General features: G+C 43.8%; 1 protein-coding gene across 1 annotated transcript in view; it reads right to left on the reverse strand.

Moving 5' to 3' along the window:
- Positions 1–24105, reverse strand: part of GNAS (GNAS complex locus) — a 126702-nt gene that overhangs the window by 101456 nt on the left and 1141 nt on the right. The window lies entirely within an intron of this gene.

Below are 24105 nucleotides of genomic sequence, written 5' to 3' on the forward strand. Positions count from 1 at the left end.
AGTATAAGACAAGTTCCTCCTCCTCTATAATTCCAAAGCAGCCTTAACCAATTACTACAAACTTTTCCCCAAATGAGACACATCTCCTTTGGCTCAACGTTTCACATGAGAATTTTCAAGCCAAAAGGAGTTTCTTCCACAGACAAAATTGGAAATGAGAGATTAAAATTGCCCTAACGATACATACTTGGTTATGCCTTTTAACTACGGACCCATGCCTGTATCTCTATAATTGTGACAATATTTTTCCGAGCAGAGTATCGTGTTGTATGTAACACTGAAACTTCCTGGTCTCTACTCCTTCTCTGCTGCATGGTTACCATCTTATTTTTATAAGCATTCCATTCTGGGGCTGGCCCTTTAGCTCTGGCAAAGCCAAGCAGCTTCTGCTTTAAAGCAGCTATTTTGCAACTAGCTGCTGCTTGCTGCATCTTTCGTTTCCAGCCAGCAAGTACCTGTAATGTTTTCCTCTACAGCTGCAGAGAAAACAGTACTTTCTCACAGGTGCTGCCCCTAAAACAGCGTGCTCGTTGGCAATTGCAAACGGTGATGCGGACCATGCAGGGAGTTGTCAGGGTGGGCTTTGTTTCTGTTTCTGGAAGGACTGCAGAATGGCTGGTTTTAAACAAGTTCATAAAACAAATTCCAGATTCACGTGATGTTCGTGCTGGCACTGTGTTGCTGGACTAGTGAGGTTTCCATCAAAGGAGAGTTTTTATTGCCACTCCAAATCAATGGATAAACATCAGGGGAGCCACGAACACCACCACTGGGCACTTCTGACCACTTCTGGCTCAAAAGCAGCGGTCAGCAGGGCAACAACAGCAAATTAAACATATAAAATATTTTAAGCTAGGTAACTATGGTAAAATTACTTCACTTGGGCTGTTCTGTAGTGAGACTCTCACTCTTTACAAATAATAATTAACGTTCTATTATTTTTTTTCCTTAAAAACAAACAAAAAACCTGAATGAGTGAATTGTGAGCAGCCAAACTTCTCCGCAGTGCCCAGAGGGGAGGTCTGTCCATCCGGGCTGCTAGGGACAGAGCCTTTTCTTACAACTAATTGCCATGGAACAAAGCAACTACCTTGTTCTAGAGGAAGAGAAGGCCGTTCACATCATTTCTCTCAGCCTTGAAATTGTGATAGCCAACTGTCACACTCTCTGAAGCATGCACACAGATGGGCAGTAAAAGAAAAACTCAAGCATGGTCACAGTCCCAGGAGCACCTCAGCCTTTTGATGCACGGAAGAGCCCTCAGTACATTTTTAGCTAATCTTCACTCCAGGACAGACATCTGCATCAAGGCAGTGCATCATGGATTTTGGCTGAAGTTACTTGCTGCTCTGGCAGGCAGTAATTAGATTATGAGAATTACAGAAACGATGGGCTGGTTGTCTACTCAGTGCATGGGCAGCCTGGAACGGCTCGGATAAGAGCAAAGCATTCAGATTAGTACAGGGATGAGCTCAGTGTAAGTCCAAATAATACCAAAATAATATGTACTAATGCACAATGCCTCTCCACTAACATATTTACTATTGCAGTGCTTATCCTTACCTTCCACTGTTGATTTCACCAAACTCCCCTCCTGTAAGATGTGCTGTCTGGGGAGCCCTACACTCATTCAGTTTTCCTATATCACCTCAGCATCACACCTTCCCCATACCACACCCCAGGTTCACACTTTTTATTAGAAAACACTGAACAGGTGAGAAATACCCAGGACTCCGTGTGAGGGCTGCAGGTGTGCCCTGCTGCAGCAGCTACAAGCGAGCACAAGCACTCAGCTTCACTTAGAAAAATCCCATATTCAGCACAGCCACAGCAACCTGATTTTCCCATGTGCAGGCAGCTCATCTGCTGCCATTGTCCATCGCAGTCTCCAGCACTGCCACGCTGCTGGCAGTGAGCACAGCTGCTGCCTGGGGCTGACACTGACCCGTGAGGTGCTGGATTCACTCACCAGCTCACGTGAGTCCATCAGACAGGCAGTATGTATTTCAAATCCTGAAGTTATATTTCTGAATTAATAACTCTTTCAACAGAGAGCTCTTTCGTAGCTCACATCCAAGCACCCATATATTCCGTGGGCTTGTGCAACACATCTGTGGAGCAGAGCCTGGGAGGGGGAAAGCGTGAGAGAAGAAATGACCAGCCCCTCTCTCAGCCTGCACAAAGGCCCCAGGGCTCTGCCCAGACCTCTGGCAAGAGCCAGAGGTGGATCTGGGAAATATTACAGAGTTTTGTAAATTGGAAGAAATGTATGCCAGGGCAGGAGGGCAAAGAAGGCAGAACCACAGCTGGAAGACTTCCCCTGTGAGTTGCCCAGGGCTGCACAGCAGGGCACAGTGTCTGCCACAGCTCTGGTAAAGCACAGTGCATTTAGCAATCCCAATCCTGCAGCCCAGCTGCTCTCAGCATTGTAACTGCACGAGAAGAAGCACTTATATATAACTCCAAGTAAAAAAACAAAAACAACAAAAAAAAACCAGGATAAGTGGGATCAGGGCTCCCTGGCTGCAGTTCTGGTTAAGACAGACAGCGTCTCCGTCAAAAATGCTGAAAAACTTCATTTCTTTGCAGGGAATGCTCCTTGGTAGTCAGCAGAAGTCTGTTTTGGCAGCTACACACTGCCCAAGGGAGACATCTGAGAGGAGATGTTTAGGACACCATTGACATGCACCAGGTACCTGGCTGCGGGTTGCTTTGTGACTCAGGGAGGTTTGCAGAGGGGTGGAAGAAAGTCTGTGGTGTGGGGGACAGAGGAGCTCAACAGTGAAAGCTTGCTTTTCAGCAAAGCCACCAGGTCACAGGAGAACCGGCACAATCTGATGGGAGAAACCAGGTTGCAGATCTCCCCCAGCTTGGGTACAAGCACAGCAGCAAGCTCTTGGTGGCTCCTGCATCTGAAAGCCTTGCATCACTTCAGCAAATGCTAATTGCATCAGTGGTTTTCACTGCAGTCAGTTTCTTCTTTCCTTTCCAGTTTTCTAATGCCTTAGGAATATTTCAGAGGGAATCCTTCCCAAATATGCAAACACCAAGTCAATACTCTGTTGGGTTTTGTTTTTGTTTTGTTTTGCCAAACTGCCTTTTCCCTTCATTGCTTACTCAAAAAAATATGATTAAAAATACTTTCATACAAACAGAAAGGGTCTGGAGCTCAGAGACAACCAAAAATCATTGCTAAACGAGTCATACATTTCCCTGTCCAGCACGGCCTTCTGATGATAACGTTCTCCCTTTTAATAAGAAGTAATTTCAATGACTGCTCCTATTGCACACAGAAAAGGAAAGAGCAGTGCTGAGGAAGCAGCATCAGAGCTCCAGCCCAGGGAGCCTTCTGGTTCAAGACAGGATTTGGGGGTTTTAATTATTTGTACCACTTGTATCAAGTTAATTATAAATTTGGCTTATGATCCTTGAACAAACCTCCCCTTCCCCAGAATTTTCTTTGTTTTAATTAATATTCCTGTTGGAGGGGGGGGGGAGGAATGTGCAGTACTAAGAATCGGTAACAAATGACATAATTAGCATCTCCTTAATTGCATTCCTTCTTTTATTTAGAAATTCCATGCTACAGGATCTCAGCATATTAGCTTTCCATGTACGATTTTGTTTCTTTTTAGAACTTAGAAAAATGCTACAAGTTAATTTTAATTCAGACTTAGGATTTTTAGTTTAATTTCTAGAGCTCTAAAACAAAACGATTAGGTATTGCTTTCTCCCAGCGTTTAAGATTCCTGAATTTCCGTTCGTGGCCGCTGCTATCAGTTTCACCACTTCTCCTTTAAATAGGCACTACAGAACAGTTCACACTGGGGATAAGCTGGCTTCCCAGCACTCAGCCAGGATGACTGCACGGAGTGATCTTCAGATACAAGCAGAGCCTCGTGCGAGTCCACGCCTTTCAGCACAAAGTATACTAATGCTGACAAAAGAAAGTGTACCAATCTGATAATCATCTAATGCAATTTATATGAAAAAATCTGACCAGCTGTAAATTCATTACGAATATCCTACATCTAAATTACAAAAAATATTAACTATGCCCATATTGTTCTTAAAATTTAGAGACTTAAATACTTAGCTTATGCACTGCTATGTATAAATTCATTACAGTAATGAAGAGCATATTATCCAGAAACTTCAAAGAAATTATTTATCTCATCTTGAATTAGATAAATTCATTATTATTTTAGAAGAGAGACAGAGAGAGGGATGTTCACTCTGAGAGACTTTTTTGCTTTGCAATTATTTTCTCGCCTTTAATAACAAAGTGCCATTATTCTAAAGAACAGTATCAAATGCCTACCACGCAGACAGAAATTCTGCTTCTGCAAAAATCATTCTGAACAAACAGGGAAAGCAAGATCACAGCCGTGACTGCTCAGAAGCAGAGTACCTGCACTGTCAGAAGCCAGCACTGCACGTGCTCTCAAAGCTCTCTCAGCATATTCTCTACGTAACAAATACAGTTTATCTGGCATTTTAATAACATGTGCTGTTTCTTTCAAATAATATACTAAATTATTACTGTACTCCTGACTCTGATATATCTATTTTTATTATTATTTTAGAGGGTAGTAAAAATACCCAAGAATGTTTAAGTGCTCACTGCATACATTTGTGCTCTATAAACAATATCCTCACCACTGTATCACTGGAAGGAGTGGGGGCTTAATTTTATTACCTACCAGTAACACAATCACTGCACTGATTTCTTTAAAGCTCAGGCAAATGAAACCATATGATTGGGGAATTTTGTCATCTAAAATAACATAATCCTAAAAGTTAATCTCACCTAGCTGCTATCAATTACCTACATGAAAAGACACGTCACCTGCGTCCCCAGAGCTGGGAAAACATAACACAATGTTAAAACAGTTTTAAACAGAAGAAAAACTCAGAAGACAATGGTAACAATTTAATATCTAGCAACTTGTTAACATGGAAATATAGGAATTACATATACTATTATAGAGCCACATTCATAGTACAATAATGAGACTTTTCACGGCTGTGCCACCAAGGCAATTGGGAATTAGATATCTAAATTCAGCAGCCCATTAACACCATTGAAAACAACAAGCAACTAACCAACACTTCATTGTTTCTGAGAATCAACAGCTTTTTACTTGCACTAGGCACTGAAATACACATATCTTGTGGAGCACTTCGAGGTAGATATACACAAGATTTATAATCTCAGCTTAATTTCTTCACAGACTCCCAGGGGACCAATCTCAGTTACATCTGAGCTGCTTTCGTCCAGTTCAGACTTAATAAATTACAGAGGGCAACAGATATTAAGTATGTGAAAAGGTAACCATTTAAAAATGACAGTTCCTGGAAAAAATGCTCTTTAAATGTTACATTCCCTGAAGAACAGAAATGGCCACGATGCGTTTCAGACATCTGACTATTAGTCAACTTTTGTTAAAGTGATCCAATTATTAAATAGGCAAGAATTATTTATTTTACTTATATAAACCATCCTTCCTTGCTGGGTCTGGAATAAATTAACACATCCACATGTTTCTTTGCTTACTATGCCAAGAAGAATGACTAATATTTTTCTATAATAATATTTTGATAAGAAAATGAACGTTCAGTTTAGATTTATAATAGGTGTTGCTGCGCAGTTTTTATGAGCCAAATTAAATATGAAATGATCAAATTAGAAGGATTTAAACAACCCAACTTCAAAACAAAACAGCTTTGCTCAAATACAAGTAGGTTTGCTGTTGTTGGTTTTTTTTTTTTTTTCCTGTAACTCTATCAAATGAAAGCATATTTGGGCTGTCAAAAATATTCTGGTTAAAGGATTTAGACAGGCTTCATATGAATTACATTTAAACATCAAAACTAATTTGAAGTGATCCAGAGAAACAAGCTGTGGAATGTCCAATCCTCACAAAAAAAAAAAAGTAATTAATGCTGAGGGCTTAGCTTGCTAAATACAATTACAGCCATCCACCTCTCTTCTGCCTTTGGCAGATGGAGTGTCCTTGCCACCTCCTGCTGCAGCTGGACCACACCTGGCAGCTAACGCCAGGACAAAGGCATCCCGTCTGCATTTTAAAGGCTATCGTTTCCAGATGCATCGGTAACATCAGCACTGATCCTGCAGCAATCTCTCTCCTTACGCCTGTTTCTCCACCCTGCCGGCAGTGACTGGGGGGGCTGGCACCACAGCCACTCCTGCAGTGCTCTCTGCCTGGGTGTGAGACTGCCAGGTGGCAAGTTTCAGATCTCTAGCTTCAAAACAAAGCAAAGAAATATTAAAATTGTAGCTACCTCTAACTTATGGACCCTGCTGCTTATCCCTACCCTGGGGCTGGGGCAGCTTCAGGAAAACGAGTCTGCCTGTCTGTCACAAGAATTGTTTCTGCCTCAGTTATCTTGTCCAGTCAAAACAAGTCAAGTTCATAGCCAGAGCTGCAAGAGATTTCCAACGAGACTTGTGCAAGCTCTGCCTAGAGCTGAGCATCTCCATGCACGCAGCCCAGCCACCACTCCCTCCTGCTCCCCAGCACGCGTGGACCCCACTGTCAGCCCCATTAACAAATGGGACCGTTCAGCCTCTTAGCCCGAAGAAAAGCCACCCAAGCCACTCTCCTATCACACAGCTTGCTGCTTCCTTCCTTGGCCATCACGCAGTCCCCTGGAGACAAGCCTGCACCTTCCCAGCTGCGGGGAGCCCAGTGCCCCGGCGGGCTTGGGGCCCCGGCTGCCTGCTGCCCTTGAGCCGCAGCTCTGCGCAGGATTTATAATCCATCTGTCTGCTTGCTGCCGCTGCCAGAGCCGAGGGGCCAGAATGGGATGACAGCACTGAGGTCTGCACTCCCAGAGGCGACAGAGGGTCTTGAACACCAGAGCAAGAGCGCTGTTCAAAAGGTACAAAAAAAAAAAAAAAGCATCGAAGGAAACCACGGACCAAAAAATAAATGTATAATAATTAAAAAATAAAAAAATAAAAGATGAGGAAGAGAAGTGAAAAGCAGCCCCCAAACCTTCTAACTGGTCTGTCCCAAGATTGTGCAGGAAGCTCGTCGAAAGAGGAATTTGTTGTCCCCCACATCTGGCACAAAGCTTCAGCACATACAAACGGAAAAAAAAAATCCGTAAAAATTCCAAAAGTACCCCTAACTCATTCTCTGCAGCGGACAGAGTGCTGCTTTAATTTTTCGATCTGCAGAGGGATTTGCTTTGAGATTTCTAGCCAGAGAAGGCAAAGGGAACGGGGCAGGAGCGGATCAGAAGGGAGAATTTCCCATGGGGTTTTCAGAAGTTACTGCACGTTTATTTCACCAGCTGCTATTTTTAACCCAGCAGTTGCTATTTTTACAAATGTCAGTGTTTTCCATTTGCTGAACTCTGTCCCCACTCTGCTCCTCCCCACGCAACCCTCTGCCCACCACCCTCGCTCCCCACCCCACTACCCCTGTGTCCCCTCATCCTCACCCCTTCCTCCAGCCCCCAGTTTCCTCCCAGCCCCTCTGCACGGCCCCGCTCTCCCTGCACGCTCACAGCAGCTCTCCTCCCTCCCCACTTGCATTTCATTGTGTGCAGCACTTTGGGATCTCTTTCAACAATATCAGAGAAGCCTGCATTCCCCTCCCGCTGCCCCTCCTCCTTCGTATGGATATTATGCATTTTAAAAGTTGTGTGCTGTGCAAAGTCCAAACACCATCACCCAGCAAATCTCCTTCTTGAACTTCATTCCTCTCCAAACACATTCCTGCCAACAGGGAGGGGGAAAAAAAAAATAAAAGAAAAAAAGAAAAGCAAACAAACGCCACTGTTGCTAAGTTTTGCACTTTATACCCTTTTATATTTACAATCCTCTCTTGGCTAAAAATAGCAACACATGATCCATTTATAACTGGCCGGACATGCCCCGCAGCCGCTGGCGGGGCCCTGGCTGATGAAAGGAGCTCTTTGCGTTCCTTCTACCTGAGCTCATCTTGCACTTAAAGGGCTCAGACAGCTCTGTTTCCACAAAGCATGCATTGAGATGACTGCTGCTTCCAGGGGAGATCAGGATAGGGGAGAGAAATAGAATAAAAAAAGACACTAAGCCATACAGGCTGCCCCATGCCCTTATACTTGGAAAGAGAGAGCAGCACAGCAGAGGCGGTGCGGGATGGGAACGCTGGGCTGGAGAGTGCCCAGCACACAGCAGAGGGGCTCCAGGGGCAGGTCTGGTCAGCATGGGACCAAGAAGTTCCTCTGGAACTCACACCTAAAGCAGTCATGGGACAGTGGCAGACTCGGCCTCAGGCAGAGGCACCCAGAGGTGGTGGCTGGGAGGTGGCCCCAGGAATGGCCCGGGCTCCTGCTTCAACTGGGGCAGAGCGGGACACAGGGCTGGGGGAGAGAGCAGCTCCAGAGCCGGGTGGGAGCTGACCTACCAGCAGCAGCACCACCACCACAGGCAGAAATACATGCTGTTTGCTTTATTTGTTCACAAAGGAGATTCTAAAGATGTGGGATTTTTTGCTTTCTCTGTTATTAATGTCTTCTGAATCTGATGTTAAAAATTTCCATTAGCACCTGGGAAGGACTCACAAACTGCACACGTAGCATGAACAGCTTTGGGACTGCAGGTGATGCCACGAGGTTTGTTAGCAGCTCCCTTTTGAGCAGAAGCAGCACCTTCTGTCAGGGAACTCAGATGCCACACTAACACCATTTCCCACCCACTACCAACAAGCTCCAGCATCTTGAGATTTCTTCTCTGGAGCACAGGGCTCCTGCTTTCAGTCTCCTGTTCCAAAACCAGCCCCTTAAAGGAAAATATACCTTCCAGTTATGAGTTTCTCAGGCATTTGAAGCACTTCTCAATACTTTTGAGAATGATTTTGAGAAAATGAAGGTCAGTGTCACTATGCCATGGATTGCAGCTCTAATGAAAAATAATCATGGTGGGACCCAGAAAACAACTGACTGTAACAGCTGCCAACACCACAGCTTATACTTACTCTTTATAGCCCTGCTATTGCTTTTCTACTATTCTTCTTGATTTTGGATTCTCTGTGGGAAACCACATCACCTTATGCCTTGCCTGCACAGGAGTTTTCAGGCTGTATTTTCCTTCCATAACTATAGCATATACAATCACATCACTTTGTTTATGCAGGAATGAACTGCCCATGTGTATCAGTGCCTTCTTCACCACCTGACATCTTTCAGGGTTGTTTTGCAGATAATCACACCAAACCAACAGCTGCTTGCCCACCTAGTGCAGGCTGACAGACCACTGCCCTCCCACTGCTCCTGCCCCACTCACTTTGCACAACCACCTTCCTCCTCCCTGGCAGCACCTCTATTTGTCTATTTTAAAGACGTGTCACTATTTTTTCCTCATAAGTCAAATGATCGAATGATTTCTAAATTCTCTCCCTTCTGACCTCTCACTTTCTTCATGTTTTATTCTAGAAATGCTCATTCAAGACTCAAACAAGAGTGGTATGACCCTAATGTTGCAATTCTTCATTCCACAGATTGCTATCGCTATTGCGATTGCTATTCTCTCTGGGTCTGGAGAAACCCACACAAAAGGATGCCATGAAATACACATTTGAATAGTACATGCAAGGAATATGAAGTAGAGACTTTGAAGTATCTGTACAAAAATACCCCTTAGGAATTAAGAGGAAAAGTCTTTTTTTTTTTTAATACAATGGGAGGATTATAAGGGATGTCTTCTCTCGGCAATGCCCCAAATGTTCGTTTTGCAGATCTAGATCATTATTAGGAGCTATGATTGCATTACCCCTGTGGAATCATTCTCAGGTTAAATTCACTTCTCCAGACAACCCAGAATCACTCAATTATTCTACCTTTGCTTCTGAATCAAGCTGACTTGACCTTCTTCGATTGGTAGTGCTGGGAGACAAGAGGTAGAAGCTCAACTGAAAGGGATTCTGGAGAACAACGGAAATCACACAGCCAGTGCTGTCAGCCAGCTGAAACAGATGCAGTTTTGGATACGACTGCAGCTTCGCTGCTGAGAAGCTGCGGAGTGAGCTTGTCACCAGGGCTCCCTGCTGCAGCCACATCCAGGGGAAGGGGATGAAGCTCACAAAGCTTCAGAGCAGTAAGAAAAGCTCCAGGCTCCTCACTCAAGCAGGGTAACACCAGTTAGTTGTGATGGCCCACACCCCTAGCAGAACACAGGTGCTCTGCACTGCCACGTGTTATATTCAGTCCTACACCGCTACAAACAGTGTTTTAGTTAGAAGTCCACTACCTAACAGTTGTACCTAGTGAGTGAACACCACATCTAAACCCAGTGAAATGCTCTGTTAAGGCAATGAGTTGGACCAGAGAGGACTCTGCTCCATCACACACACGACCTAATCTAAGACATGGCCATAGGAGCTGAAGATGGTTTAACAGAGCTGTGCACTTAGCTCTGCTGACACTGAGCACCCTAAACTACAAACTGGCATCCCATGGGACTTGGATCACCAATAACCTGTCTGAAGGAAGATCCTGCACCCAGGACTCCTTCTACCACCACTTCCACCAAACTGGTCCTGACAGAAACTTCCTTACCAAACAGCAACTTAAGAAGAAACCCCAAACCAGCACACTTTGCTTCATGCTGCTACTTAATTAAAATAATCTCTCAGTTTCTGGCGAGCACTAAACGTTACACCATAATAATGTATGTGCTCTTACAGGGCGAAACATGCCAAAGCATCAGGCACCAGCTAATGACTCCCAGTGGTGTCCTGGGGGAGAGATCATCAGACCTTTAAACTGTACCAGCACTTGAGGGCGCTCCTGCAATAAATTTAACTCACCCTAAAATCCACCACCTAGTTTTATTACTGATCAGAGTCTTCTGTTAAAATATCAGCGACCCATGTTGACATTTGCTTACACTTCTGCTGTTACACAGTGGCCCTACTATTGTTGGTAAACAAGCAAAGGCTAGTCCTAACACTAAGCATTCAAGGTTAGCACCTAGTTATCCTTCCAAATACTCACACAAAGTGATACAAAGGGCTGAAGGAACATGAAAATATTTCAACTGCTCCAGATTTTTTTTCCTCCATATAACACGTTTGCTTTGGGTGAAGTGTAGAAAGTGGCAGAATGCATCTGTTCAGGAAACTAAAGAAAGGCACCAATTTGCCTCAAGGGAGAAACACGAGTTGCTGCAGTCCTTTAAGGGCAGAGCAATGGCACTGCCTTTTCACTGCTTTCCCTGGCCTTAACAGCATCCTCTGGTCATCACAGAAACCCACATCCCACTGCATGCTCCCCACCTCCCTTCTTGCAGTGGCCAAGTCCTGTAAGATGACAACGTGGAGCTTGAGATACTCAGTTCCAGCTCCAAGATCCAGCCCTACGATTCTCCCCTGGTACGTCACAGACACCTGCATTCTCCATAGGTTGTGGTAATGTTTTGGTTTCACTGACTTCATGAAACTTCTTCCCTAGGGCTTTTTCTTCCCCTGCTACCCTGTGAAACAGGGATAAACAGGATAAACAATCTCTTAAGTTATGATCCATCAGCCTGAAAAAATTGTTCTGTTCAGAACTTCCTCCAGTTCCACTGCATTTGATAACATCCTTGTTTTTAATAACACGACTTCTATATTCTTCTCTTCCTCAGTCTTGGCCAATATACTCAATAATTTTCAGTGCAGTACTTTTAAAGCACCATGTGGCTTTGTCAAGGAGGAAGAAAGAGAACACATTTCTCATTATTACTGTTAGCTTAACAGAAAAAGAATGTAAGGAAACACTGAAAGCTAAAAAGATGTTTCATAACCTTCTCTTTTTCCTGTTCCTGCAGCACTGTACTTTCCCATTGTTTTATTCAGTTGTCAGTATCCTTCAGAATATTAAAAACATCCTTGCCAGTGTTTCAGAAGGTATGTCAATTAATGATTTTAAGAGAGCAGAAACATAACAAGGCAGGTGTACTTAACAACACAGCCTGAAGCACACAGACTAGCTGCCAAAGCCTAGAGACAACCACACCGTCAGTCCTATACAAACACACTCATGTAAGTGCTGCTTATATGTCAAAAATCATCTGCTATTATAAAAAGGCACAGGTAAAGCTGAAAGGGAAGCAATCCAAGGAAGCTGCCCTATAAATCCACGTTTGTCAACAAAAGATAGGCAAACCAAAAGTAGAGTATAAAGTAACTGAGAACAGTGCTTTTGTCTGCAGTGAATCCTTCTGCAGCATTCTATGATTAGTTAGGAGCAAGAAATAAGCCTTTTAAAAAAGGAATAACTAACAGTCTACATCCAATTTTAACATTTCCTATAGCTGAGACATTTCTGAGCTGGTGCACAACACCCTGAATGAGGTTATTCAACGGGACTTAGCAACTGAATCACAAATTGGGCAATAGCTGCTCATCCTAGAAAGCAGACACTGGGATGCACAAACTCCAGGTTCATTAATAGGCAGCTTCCTCAGACTTCAAAACTACAGGGCATTTGAGGTTGCACTTGTGAGAGGGACAGCACAATGGCATAGAACTGGACTTCCTGGTTGGGAGGTAACAAAATGTCTCAGTTTTCACTACAGTTTAAGTCTCACATTAATAAATAAGCCTGAGTGAAAGCTCTACTCTGTGAGAAAAGTATAGAGGGATTATTAATATTTTCAGTTAGTTTCCAAAGATGCAACTTAAAATGCAAGTTCAGTATGCACTGTCTGTGCAAATAAAAAACATTTCTGGCAGCACAGTGAAAGACAGGCTTGAAAACTCTCAGTCAAATTACATTTTCCTTCAAGTACTACTAAATAAATTTGGAAGCCACAGAAAAATCTCTGTTAAAAAGTTGCCAATTCAGAGAAAAATGACCCCATCTGGAACAGCGACTGCAGCACTGTTCGTTGCACAACAAGAAAAATATTATTGTAGTACAGCGCGTGAGGCTGTCTAACAAAGATGACACCAGGTCAAAAGAATCTAACTTACAAAGAAAGGTTGAGGTCTTGCTTTTACTGTAAGAAATTAAGTCCAAGAGGAAGTATGAGGAAGTTTTAACATAAAGGAATGGGTGGAAAAAGGATGAACTGAACTAACAATTAAACTTTATGCCTCAGGCAATAAAGAGTTCCAACTCTAGCAAGCTGTTTTCCAATAATGACAAACTGATGTAAGTAAATGATGTGCTAAATAACACTTCCTAAGGTCTCTTAAAGAAACTCAAGGGTAGCAAGAGCAAGTTGCTCAATTAAACTTAAGCACAGACCTCAAAGGGAACCAGGGAAAACTACATGCCTAAGTTAGAAACTTAAATGCCTTATACTGTGGAGAGGTTCATCAGGTGTTCAGAAGGAAAATTTATATATAAATTCCTAACTATACATATACTTATAAATAACAGTGCAGAAGCCACCTAGGTGGAAATATGCAATGAAGTGGATGGGTTCTGTGGCAGGCTTTGGCCTGGGCAGTACTGTCAGGAGTGGCAGACATGGAGGTCAGGAAAACTTCACGGAAGCAAGATAGGTACCAATGGATTCAGCAGTCTCCATGATTAAAAACTATCTGCTTGAGATGCAGGAGATCTGAAGCTTAGCTGTTGGTCTACACCAAGCAAGAGCAGTGGGAGAAGAAGGTACCAAGCATTGCAGTACTATGCTGAGCCTGTTGAGTAGTCCACATTTCAGCTGAATTAAACAACACACAGTTGTGACTACGGCAGATATCTTTTTACAAGTGGTGTCTGGATCATTAGCAGCTAATTCTACCTTTCAGTGTCATTCCCTGCCATATGCTGGGAGATAATCTCAGCAACCAACAGGGATTTTCATCTCTAAATCCTAACAAATCTGCTCTGTAGGGCTTTGTGGCTGTTCTTGTGTCATTTATTAGGCAACACCTCTCTGCTCTTTTCATGCCTCCTATCTACTGTTTCACATCACCTTTAACTTACTTGCTAAGTGACAATTTCTTCACGCTGTCCTAGGAAAAATTCCCTTCCTTGCCAAAGGTAAATGCAAAATTTACCTCCTGGATAAACACACGCTCAGGCTTGAGTGCATTCTGCAGCAAATTCCCTTTGCCATGAGACCAGGAATCTCAGAGATACTAGCAGAGCAACAACAGTCAAACCAAAACGTTATGCTGGCTTTTATTTTCTTTTATTTAAAAGATACTGACAGCCCTCAAACATGAAGAAGCCACCTCCTGCCTCCTTCCCAGCTGGCACCACCACCTGCAAGAGGTCTAAGTCAGACACGCTGGAAGTTTCTGGCCATCCCTAGTGGGAGCAGCCTTATTCCCTCATTCACACTCCTGGTCAGGGCTGCATGTGTTGAATGGAATACAAAGAGCAAGGTGAGAAGACCAAACTCCACATGCAACTTCATTAACAGTGACAATGAGAGGGTTTTTCGGCTTCACCTCATGAAATATTTGCCTACACTAAAAGATGTGATGACACTTCTGCAGCCATAACATTTTTATGTGCACAAACAAAATTTCATGGCTGCCATTAACCAACAACCAAACTGGAGGTGACTTCAGTAGTGACAAAAAACAAGATACAAACTGCTTCAGAACCTGTACTGACTCCTTCCTCCAGGACACAAGCAAAGGCACCACAAATCAATCACAGTGCCTCAGCATGGCGGCCTTCCTTCCCTACACAGGGGAAGCTGTGGCCTCTTTCTCCACCCACTTGAACTGTCTGCAGTGAGCTTCTTGACAGGCCTGGCAGCAGCTTCAGCCCCAGGACATCTCCTGACCAGGAAGAGGGACTGCTATCCCAAAAGATACTGGTGTTCCCACCCTGCACTTCCAGTTCTCTCGATGAAAGACAGCAGCAGACTTGAAGCAAACTTGAAGGAACAGTGGCAGACCTAATCAGGGTGAGGAGAGCCATGAGGATTTAGCGGTCCTGTCTGCTGCCAGCCCTCCTGGAAGCAAGCAATCTGACAAGATGTTCCCACAGCTTTCACCAAAGCTATGGAGTGGTTCTGCTGCTGGCAAGAAGCAACACGTAGATGGGATATTTTTATCTCCTCTTTGCTGCCATCCCTGTCCATTCCAAACAAGTTTCAGCTCGCTAAGTGGGAAGGATGGTCCACAATGAAAAAAGGATTCCCCAGCTCAACTTGCATGTCACCACAGGATGAAGAGGGTACATGCCACTGTGGCGGCACAGCTGCATCGCTCTTGGTTTCCCAGCTTCCAGTAACCTTCCAGACTGAAATAGCAGATCTACTGCCTGATTTTTAGCAGTTGAAGAACAGCAGTAAACCACGTAAGTATTATGTAAAACGATCTTTTTCTAAGTATATGTTTATCATGCACAGAAGAAGTGGATTTAATTACAAACAACTGGAAGTTTTTAACAGTCTAGATTGCCCCCTACTCCCTTTCTAAAAACTAAGGTTTGGCAGCAGCTTTTGGGTTTCACTGCAAGTCTTCTAAGTATTTCCTTGGAAAGACTTTACACTTGGTCCCAGGCAAGAAGTCAAAATCAACATTTAAAAAGCATGCCCTGCATAATTTCCAGGATTCAGCAGCATTAAGGTATACTTATGGAAGCTGGGAGGAGAACTGCTTTTTGTGCTCTTTGACTTAGTGCATAAAGCTGGTCTTCAGACAAGGAAGTTTATATTCCAAATAATATTTTTAACTACATGTGGTCAAGTGCATAACTTATCAAGACTTTCCTCATTCCCCCTCCCAAAATAAGCCTGAATTGTAAATGTCTTTGCAGTGTTAAGGTTTTACTTGAACCTCAACTAGAAGCAACAGATTATCAAAGGTTCTTATAGAAAATTGTTTGATAGCAGATGAAGTTTCACATACCACAGTGTCTTAACTCCTTAGCACAGTAAAACTACAGTCTGGGACAGACAGTGGTACTCGAGTTGAACTGGCTGGCTCTCTGAGGAAGATTAAGAATGATTCTGTGACCTGTCAGTGTGGTGGCCGTGGAACAGTGACACACAGGTGAGAACCCTTGCTCCTACACTGAAGCCACTAGGACTGCTTTGAGTTTGCAACACAAACTCTTGGTTTGATCCAAAGCCCAGGAATGGAATTTCACCCATTTCATCAACTTGATCATGTAGCAGGCCTTTGCAAATTGCTTCTTACTTTTCAGTAACAGTGAGTTTTTGGAAACAACAATTTGTATACGTGATTATCACAGATTTTGTTTCAAGGGATAGGCAAGACTAGAAAGTTTTCTTTGTGAATATCAGAAGTATTTAAAACCAAATACATTTTCCTCTGAAATATCTGGGAATCAAGACCCACATCACTCAGCACCTTTTCAGGTGGTGCAGCATGAAATGCTACAGACAAGTGAAAAACCTTCCATGAAGCTGAAAGGAATGAGAGAAGTGAGAACACTAGCGGCATTAAGGAGTCAGGTTTACAGCAGAAAGTATTTCTGAGCTTTCGTCTAAAAGGCAGTTGTTTTACATTTCTAATCACCAGAGAAAAGCTGGGACTATCAAATCATGAATTTCCTGTGTGGGAAGAAGGCAGGGAAAACATCATGGGACTACATTATGCAGTATTTTTCTTCCATGCAGAGAGTTTTATCTGGTATTTATAAAAAAACAGTCTAGATGCAGACTGTCAGCTCACAACAGCATGCCCTTCTTCCTCAGCGTCTGTTTCCTCCCCCTGTGAAGCCAAAGATCCACAAATTCCCCAGTGCTCCAGAAGCCCCCTCCCCCCCAGCAAATCAGCAACACTGAGATTTCAGCATGAAAGACACCGGGAAAAATGAAAAACCAAACAAACACAGCCCACAAACAGCAAACGGTGCTGGGGGTGGGCAGGAGGCCATGGTACCAGGCCTGGGTGCAGCATGGGCCCACGAGGAACTTGGCCTTGCTCTGCAGCAGGACCCACCATGACCAGTCAGCCTGGGACTGTCACAGCACATCACAGCCTGTGCCAGCACTGCTGGTGGCCGAATCTAGATCTGTCAAGAAACCTGCAGAGCTGATAGAATCCAAGGGAGGAAACAACGGGCCTGAAGGGCTCTCAGCATCCCAGTCAAACTACCATAAGCAAAACTAAAGAGCCAGAAAGGACTGATGTTAACTGGTTGCCTTGCTTTGATGCCTGAAACTGGTCTCTTACATCAGGACATTAACAGAAGCTCAAAACAGTAAGTCTGTATCAGAGATGGAAACCACGCTCCCTGTGTGCAACCCCAGAGAGCAGATGCCTTGTGCCCATCAGCCTGAACCTCCTGCTGCAACCATAGCCTGGGGCTGCACCTCACAGCTCCTCTTGTAACCCTGCACAGGGTGGAAGAGGTGAAAACGGAGCCCCTTCAGGCTCAGCAGGGAGTAAAATGACAGCTCGGTCCCCAGGGAATTCTACTGGTTTCAGCTTGACAAAAAAAACAACACATACTTACAGTAAAAACGTAGCTCTGAAGTTATTTTTGTTTCCACTGATGAGAAAACAGAGCTGGGTTCTCCACAAGCACATGCCAGATGCTGCGGAACAAAAAGCTTTACAACTTTCCTATAAACTGCAGGGCCAAAGATGGGAGAATTCCCCCCACGTGCCATGGGTTGCTGCACATGCTGACACACAGCAAACGCTCAGTGGCTCACGCGTTCCAGGCTTTAGAAGCTCCCTCGTCCATTGCCACCCGCCCCTCAGTAGCCAGTAATGTGCTTGGAGGAGGTATCACTGGATTTCAGTCATCAGATGAATGTCTCCAAAATGCAACTCTTAGATTTCAATAGCAGCTGAGTTTGGCACAGTGTTTCTATAACTCACAGCAGACACAGATGGGAGAACTGCCCCCAAGGTGGGAAGGAGTGGGAATGCAACCCCATTCAGGGCTTGGTTTGCACCTGAAGCTACTTTCTATGAAATCTTCTGTGAAAATCCACATAAAAATACTTCTTCCATTCACACTATATTCACTTTCACCCTACTAAAAATCACCTTCAGCACACTGGGGAAGCTGTAGTGGCTGTGGCTACAAGCAGCTCTCTCCCACTGGGATGGTGGTAAGTGCCATCCCCGCACAGCACGTCCACGCGCGGGTTGGGCCGTCTCTCCATTTGTTTTTCCACTGAACCTGATAGACTTCCTGGAGGTCAAAGTCACAAAGCTGAGGCAACACTGCAACGTGCAAACAAGCCTGTGAACCTGCGCGTGGAAGTGCAGGAGTGTGTGGATTCAGTTCTTTAAAATCATGGTGGATGCCAGGACAACCCCGTGCCATGCTCAGCTCCAAGGGTTGGCAGAGGAGGAGATTGGAGGCATTGGTTTATTTGGTGCATTTGCTAACTTCTATGAAAACCTTCTCTTGCAATGGTGGTTAACTGTGTTTAGGATGGAGGAAAGTAAGAGCCCTTCAGTAGGAGGATAATCTCTCAAACTTCCTCTAGCTTGCAAGCAAAAATTAACTGGGTATTCCCAGGAATTTTAGCATTTCCCCCACTCCAATACACTGCAAATGAGAAGTGGATAAAAAGGGTAGGACTAGATGGTAAAACTGTCTTTTTCCTCACTGGGAACCGATGCGTCCTCCTCAGCATCCCCTTCTTTTGCTTGGAAAGTAACTAGTAGCAACTTTCTGACATCCGTTTACCACCCTCCTCACCCACATTCCTCAGTGCAGAGGACACTCAAGGATTTTTCTTGTGACAAACAAATCTTAGAAGTGCTGCTCAGACACAGATCTGGTGAATTTCCTTTGCAGAGGGAATATATCAGAAGAAGTAAAGAAAACTTCAGTTGTGCTATTTAGAAAGCACATAGTGGCTTATTTCTCAAATGGTTCATAAACCAGGAAAGAATGAGTTAGAGTTCACATTCCCATCTTGAGAGATATCCCCCAGGTCCAAATATCTTGAACATTACAGACTTACACACCTGGTAGCTCAGTGTTCTTATAACAAGTATCTGGATTTGTCCTCACTTTAGGGAACTGTCAAGTATTTTCCTTGCCTTTTTAAACTTTTAGTAATTAGAAGGATATTCAGTGAAATCATGCCTATTTGAGAATAAGTACACTCCCAAATTTAAAGGGGTCAGAGAAGAAATAGATAACAGCTAGAAGTAACTGTGCTCTTCATGGTTTTTCTTCCATGAATGTGAAGACACTTTATCAATATGTGTTGGTACCAACAGCACAGAGGGAACAAAAACTGTTCTCTTCACATTTCTGTTGTGAAACAGAAAGGAATTACCTGAGAAACCCACCACAGAAACCCCTTCAACACAAACACAGCTCCAACAAGTTAAAAGTAAATGTGATTCAGACTCCCCTCAGCCTCCCAGCATTTCTGCAGGCAGCTCCAGAAACTTCACATGTCACACATGAGACAAAAGGACTTTGCTTCTACTTTATTGCAGCAGTATAAATTTGAACTATAAATAACACGAAGGCACTTAGTACTCTCCCCTTTCCCTGTCCCCTTTTTCAATTTATTTTCAAAGTACATTTTCTTTTAAGAGACCTCAGGTTGGGTTCAGTCCTCCTCATCTCCTCACTGCTGGTGCTCTCCATGAGCTACTCCCAGCCACAGCACTGCCAGCCTACAGAAACACTAGCACAGAAGATGGCTCAGTTTAAGATGCTCCAGTGCAGAAGGAGGTAACAGCTGCCCAGAAACATTCAAGAATTTTGTCTTCCCTGGAAACAGGGCAAGTGAAAAAGTTCTTCCCAATTCTAAAGAAAAACTTTATAGGACTCAAGCGCCCTAACAACACACTTTGGACTCCAGCCAGCATGCATGCTGAACGAGCCTTAATGGAGACAAGAAACGTGGTGGTTTCACTCAGGTACCAGCTACTCTGTGCTGGGAGATCTTGTAATGCCAGGAGGTACAGCAGACATCCCTCCTACAGGAGGAAAGGGAACACTCATGCCTTCCTTCAGAATAACAGATGGCACAAACAGCTAGAAACAATAACCAAAACCAGAGCACGGTGGGAGTAGGGTCTCAGTTAAGAAAAATAAAATAAAATCTGATAAAACCCTGAAATTAGATCCCTGGCTACACATCAGTGTGGCCTTTCTTCAGTAACTTCTTACAATTTCTATCCCATCAGGCACATAACGAGTAAAACTACAGGTTATCACTAACACAGGCCTTGCCTATATGCTGGGGGAGAAGAGATGTATGTCCACATCCACACTGTGGCTGTATGGCTGTGGCTGTCACCAGGGATCAGGGAATCCCCCAGATCTCTCAGCCCCTTCCCCACAGCAATCCATGCTTTCATGTACAACCCCATTAGCATTAGTTGCAACTGTGAAAGCAATTACTTTGAAGTTTTGGCTCAGATCGTCCTAGCAACAATAGCATGCCACCCATAGCAGTCCTTCATCGTGACACTTCTATGGCAGTGCTGCTGCAGGTTTCCTGACGCCTCCCAGTGCCAGACACCATTTGAAGGAGCTCTAATTTTGCCAGATTTCAAATATGCCAGTGTAAGCTTTCCATGCCATGTATTTTCCTGACACTAATGATTTTTATTTTAGTTTAGTTTATGTGGAGATGCTACAAAGAAAAAGTTACAGTCAGGAGCATTCAAAGAGAAGAAAAGACAGAACGATGAGCTGAACTTGCCTGACTCCTTTGTTTGAAGCTCTAAATAGAGAACAGCAGAACTACTGTAACAAGCAGTCTAAAGCATAGAGGTGCTACTGCTGAAGACACCACTTTGTTCTAGTGAGCATTCACCAAATTGCATCACAGGTCCTGGAGCTAACATTGCTAGCATACAGGGTAAAGCCTTGTTAGAGTCTGCAAAGCTTCCCAGGTATTTTTTTTTCAGGGTGAATATGCTCCAGAGGATCTCTGCTTAAGAGACAACACTCTGTGCCATAGAGTGCATTCTGTACACAGCAGTGGGAACACAGCAGGATTTGTCTAGCAGAAGCTGCTCATCATGAAGACACCCATAATTAGTGTACCACGTCGTGGTGTCTGCAGCAGAATCATCATGCCTGCAATGGAAAGTACCCGACAGCTGGAAACCACAGATTCCCACATCCAAGTGTTTTTGTAGTATCTGGTAATTGCTGGGAGCCCCATTGGAAAAAATTATAACTACTTGACCACTAATGACAGCCCATTTGTAGCAGAGTGTGTCCTGCTGCCTTCTGAGCCTCTGTGCGTGTGTGCAGGAGGCTGGGTAGTGCAGCAGGGCAGCCTGTTACGAGGCACTTGTATTGCAAGCATCCCATAGGATTGAATCCAGATTTTCCTTTTTTTCCTCTAGTCCCTCTTTTCTTTAAGAGGAAAGAAATGACAACTTGGTACAAGAAGCTTCAAAAATCATGTACTCAAGAATTAGGAAATGTCAGAATACAGATTCCCTTTATGGTTTTAGTCTATTTTTTTCCCCTGCCTTTTCCACATCTTCCAATAAGGATCATATATTTATTTTTCCAAGGCTTACAACTGCTTTAGCTCACAAAACATAGGGCACAAGAAAGACAAGTGGAGCTGTAAGTGAATGACACTATTGTCTACAGGGACAAGCTCACATGAGATGAGATTCCCTCAAGCACCTAAACACGCATTTATTTTTATAAGAGAATATCTCTTCCTCTTCAGCCTTGCCTGCCCAGTCCCTGCAGGAGGCAGAGCAGTGCTAGGATACTGAGAGCAAGGTAGGGAAACACAACATGAAGGATGAATGTGGCTGATGCCATTAAACATACCTTGCAAAACCAAATCAGCTTCATTCTGGTGCTCAGCTACTGCAACAGAACAAGCAACACATGCTGCCCATTGCTGGCACTAACACACGCCTGGCACCTCCTGGATTGATCTTAGAGCATCCAAAATTTGACCTACTGAGCCTCCATAGCCATGAGATACATGCCCTAAATATATGAAATACTACAAAAGAACCTGAGTACTATCAAGAAAAATTAGTATTAGACAAAGATGGGGCATACAAACTTCGTGGTAGCTTCAGACAGCTTTCACCTTGGTCTTTCCACAGTGTCATTTCCCTCTCCAGCATTCATAAAAGCAGGATGATGCCTCTTCATCTCACAGTAGCACCATGCAGACGCAGCCACTGACATGGTGCATTCAGTCCCTGCAGTGAGCAGGGCTGCAGAAAAGCCCATGAGGAGTTCAACAGTTCGTTATTCAGTATGGGGTACGGATGGTGAGCTGTAAATAGGGCATGGGGTGACACACTGTATGAGGAGGATAAGAATATTGAATGGCTGCTCATTCACTGCACAACACCCATCTTGTGCACTGAATGAAGTACGAGCTTGTGGAAAAAAACACAATGTAAACCATACAAGACAGTCTTTAACTATATGGTATTCAGGAGCTTACCAAGCAGCACACAAACAGAAAGGGGGACTGTGGGTAGCACTCAGACTGATATTTTCTTGCTTTAAGCATTTTTTTTCTTCCTGTGCAATATATTCCTCCTACAAAAACTTCAGATTTGCATTGCCTGCATTCATATTTGCATCAAAGTATTTCGGTTAGAAACATTTTTACTTAAGTATTGATGTAGGTAAGATTCAAAACAGCAATTATTCACTACACTGTACTTTAATGTATTGCACTTAAGTACCTTGGATGACAAGTGCATCCATCTATGGTGGCATATAAAGATACCCAAGTTCCCTTTTCCATTGCAGAAATAAACTCAAAGTTCTTCTCACATGGGTGAGAGTTCAGCCTGAGAGAGAGGACGTGGAAAGCGATAAAGAGACTGCAAGCACACCTAAAGACCAGACAGCTTCTCCTTACAGTTAACCAGGCTACAGAACTGAAGGAAGCACATGGCAAAGCCACACATGTACCAGGAGAGCTGGGTCATTCCCTTCTGTTTCATAGAACCAGAATTGTTGTCAATACAACAAGAACGGCCCCGACAATCAGAAAACACACTTGAGGAAGTAATCCTCCGATACGTGACCATAGAAATCCTGACTGTGGTCTTAAACCACTAGTTGGTAGATCCATATACAGTACATTAAACAAAATCCAATGAGATTATATCTGATTGTGCACATTCCTTTCCTACAAAGGAAAGGCCCCTATCCTACCACAAGAATAGAGCTGAATTATTACTTGTTAAAGCCTCTGCCCCACTGCAATTGAGAGAAGCTTCAGGAATTGGTAATTTATGCTTGTGATGGTAAAAAAATGGATGGAAAATGATGAAAAAGAGCTAAAAATAAAGCAACAGAAAATAGATACCCACATGGACTGCATATCCCTAAGAACCGTGATGAATTTTTATGTCTAAAAAAGCTACAGCATTGAACATCGAGCATCAGCCATGCTGACAGGCCTTCTAATACTGAGAGCAGCAAATCTGAGCTCAACATCTTCAGAGTATGCTGAGCACATCACAAAGCAAAGCATGCCCAGGCCCTGACACACCTGGCTATCACTCACTACATTCTGTACACCCAAGCACATCAACAAGAGCAAAAACTCCAGGCTTACTAGGCAGCTTTTCAGCCCTAGAAAGTATACTGGCAAGGAGCTAATGCAGGCATACTTTAAAGACAGGTTTGTTTTGGGCACACACCAGACCTGAAACATTGGTACAGCTTAAAGTTTTGTCATTCCCAAAGAGCAGCCACCTGCAGCGTGCTTCACTGCTTATGCCCATGCTCAGTGCAGTTAAGAGTGGGGTACAGGGACACAGAGCAAGGGAAGGAAGCTAATGGGAAAAATGTCTGTCTGCTCAAGGAGCAGGGAAATGGGTCTCTTAGGCATCCCGAGATTTACATAAGGGCCAAAAAGTGACTTCCTGCTATTCAAGTCCAGGCTGAAATATAATAAACCACTGCCAGCATAACACTGACTCATATCCATCAGATTTATAAATCAGTACTTTGACAAAGAATGCACTGTCTGTTGGCTTCAGCACAGATAACTCCGAGCTGCTCAGATCCGTTGCTTAACCCACTCCAAATTTAATGCCATTTCTGCAAAATCCAACGCTGTGCACAGCCTGCCAGCTTCGACATCAGAAAACAAGCAACTGAAACGTTACCTGGGGAGAACACAGAAGTCTTCTGGACAACCTTTAGGCCATAAGGACAAGCAGATCAGCATTCGTTTTTTTTTTTAACTCTTCCCCCCCTCTCCCCATATTT

The sequence above is a fragment of the Cyrtonyx montezumae genome, unplaced genomic scaffold (assembly GCF_038088225.1).
Source record: "Cyrtonyx montezumae isolate F1298 unplaced genomic scaffold, pur_monq_1.0 scaffold_9, whole genome shotgun sequence".
Taxonomy (NCBI): domain Eukaryota; kingdom Metazoa; phylum Chordata; class Aves; order Galliformes; family Odontophoridae; genus Cyrtonyx; species Cyrtonyx montezumae.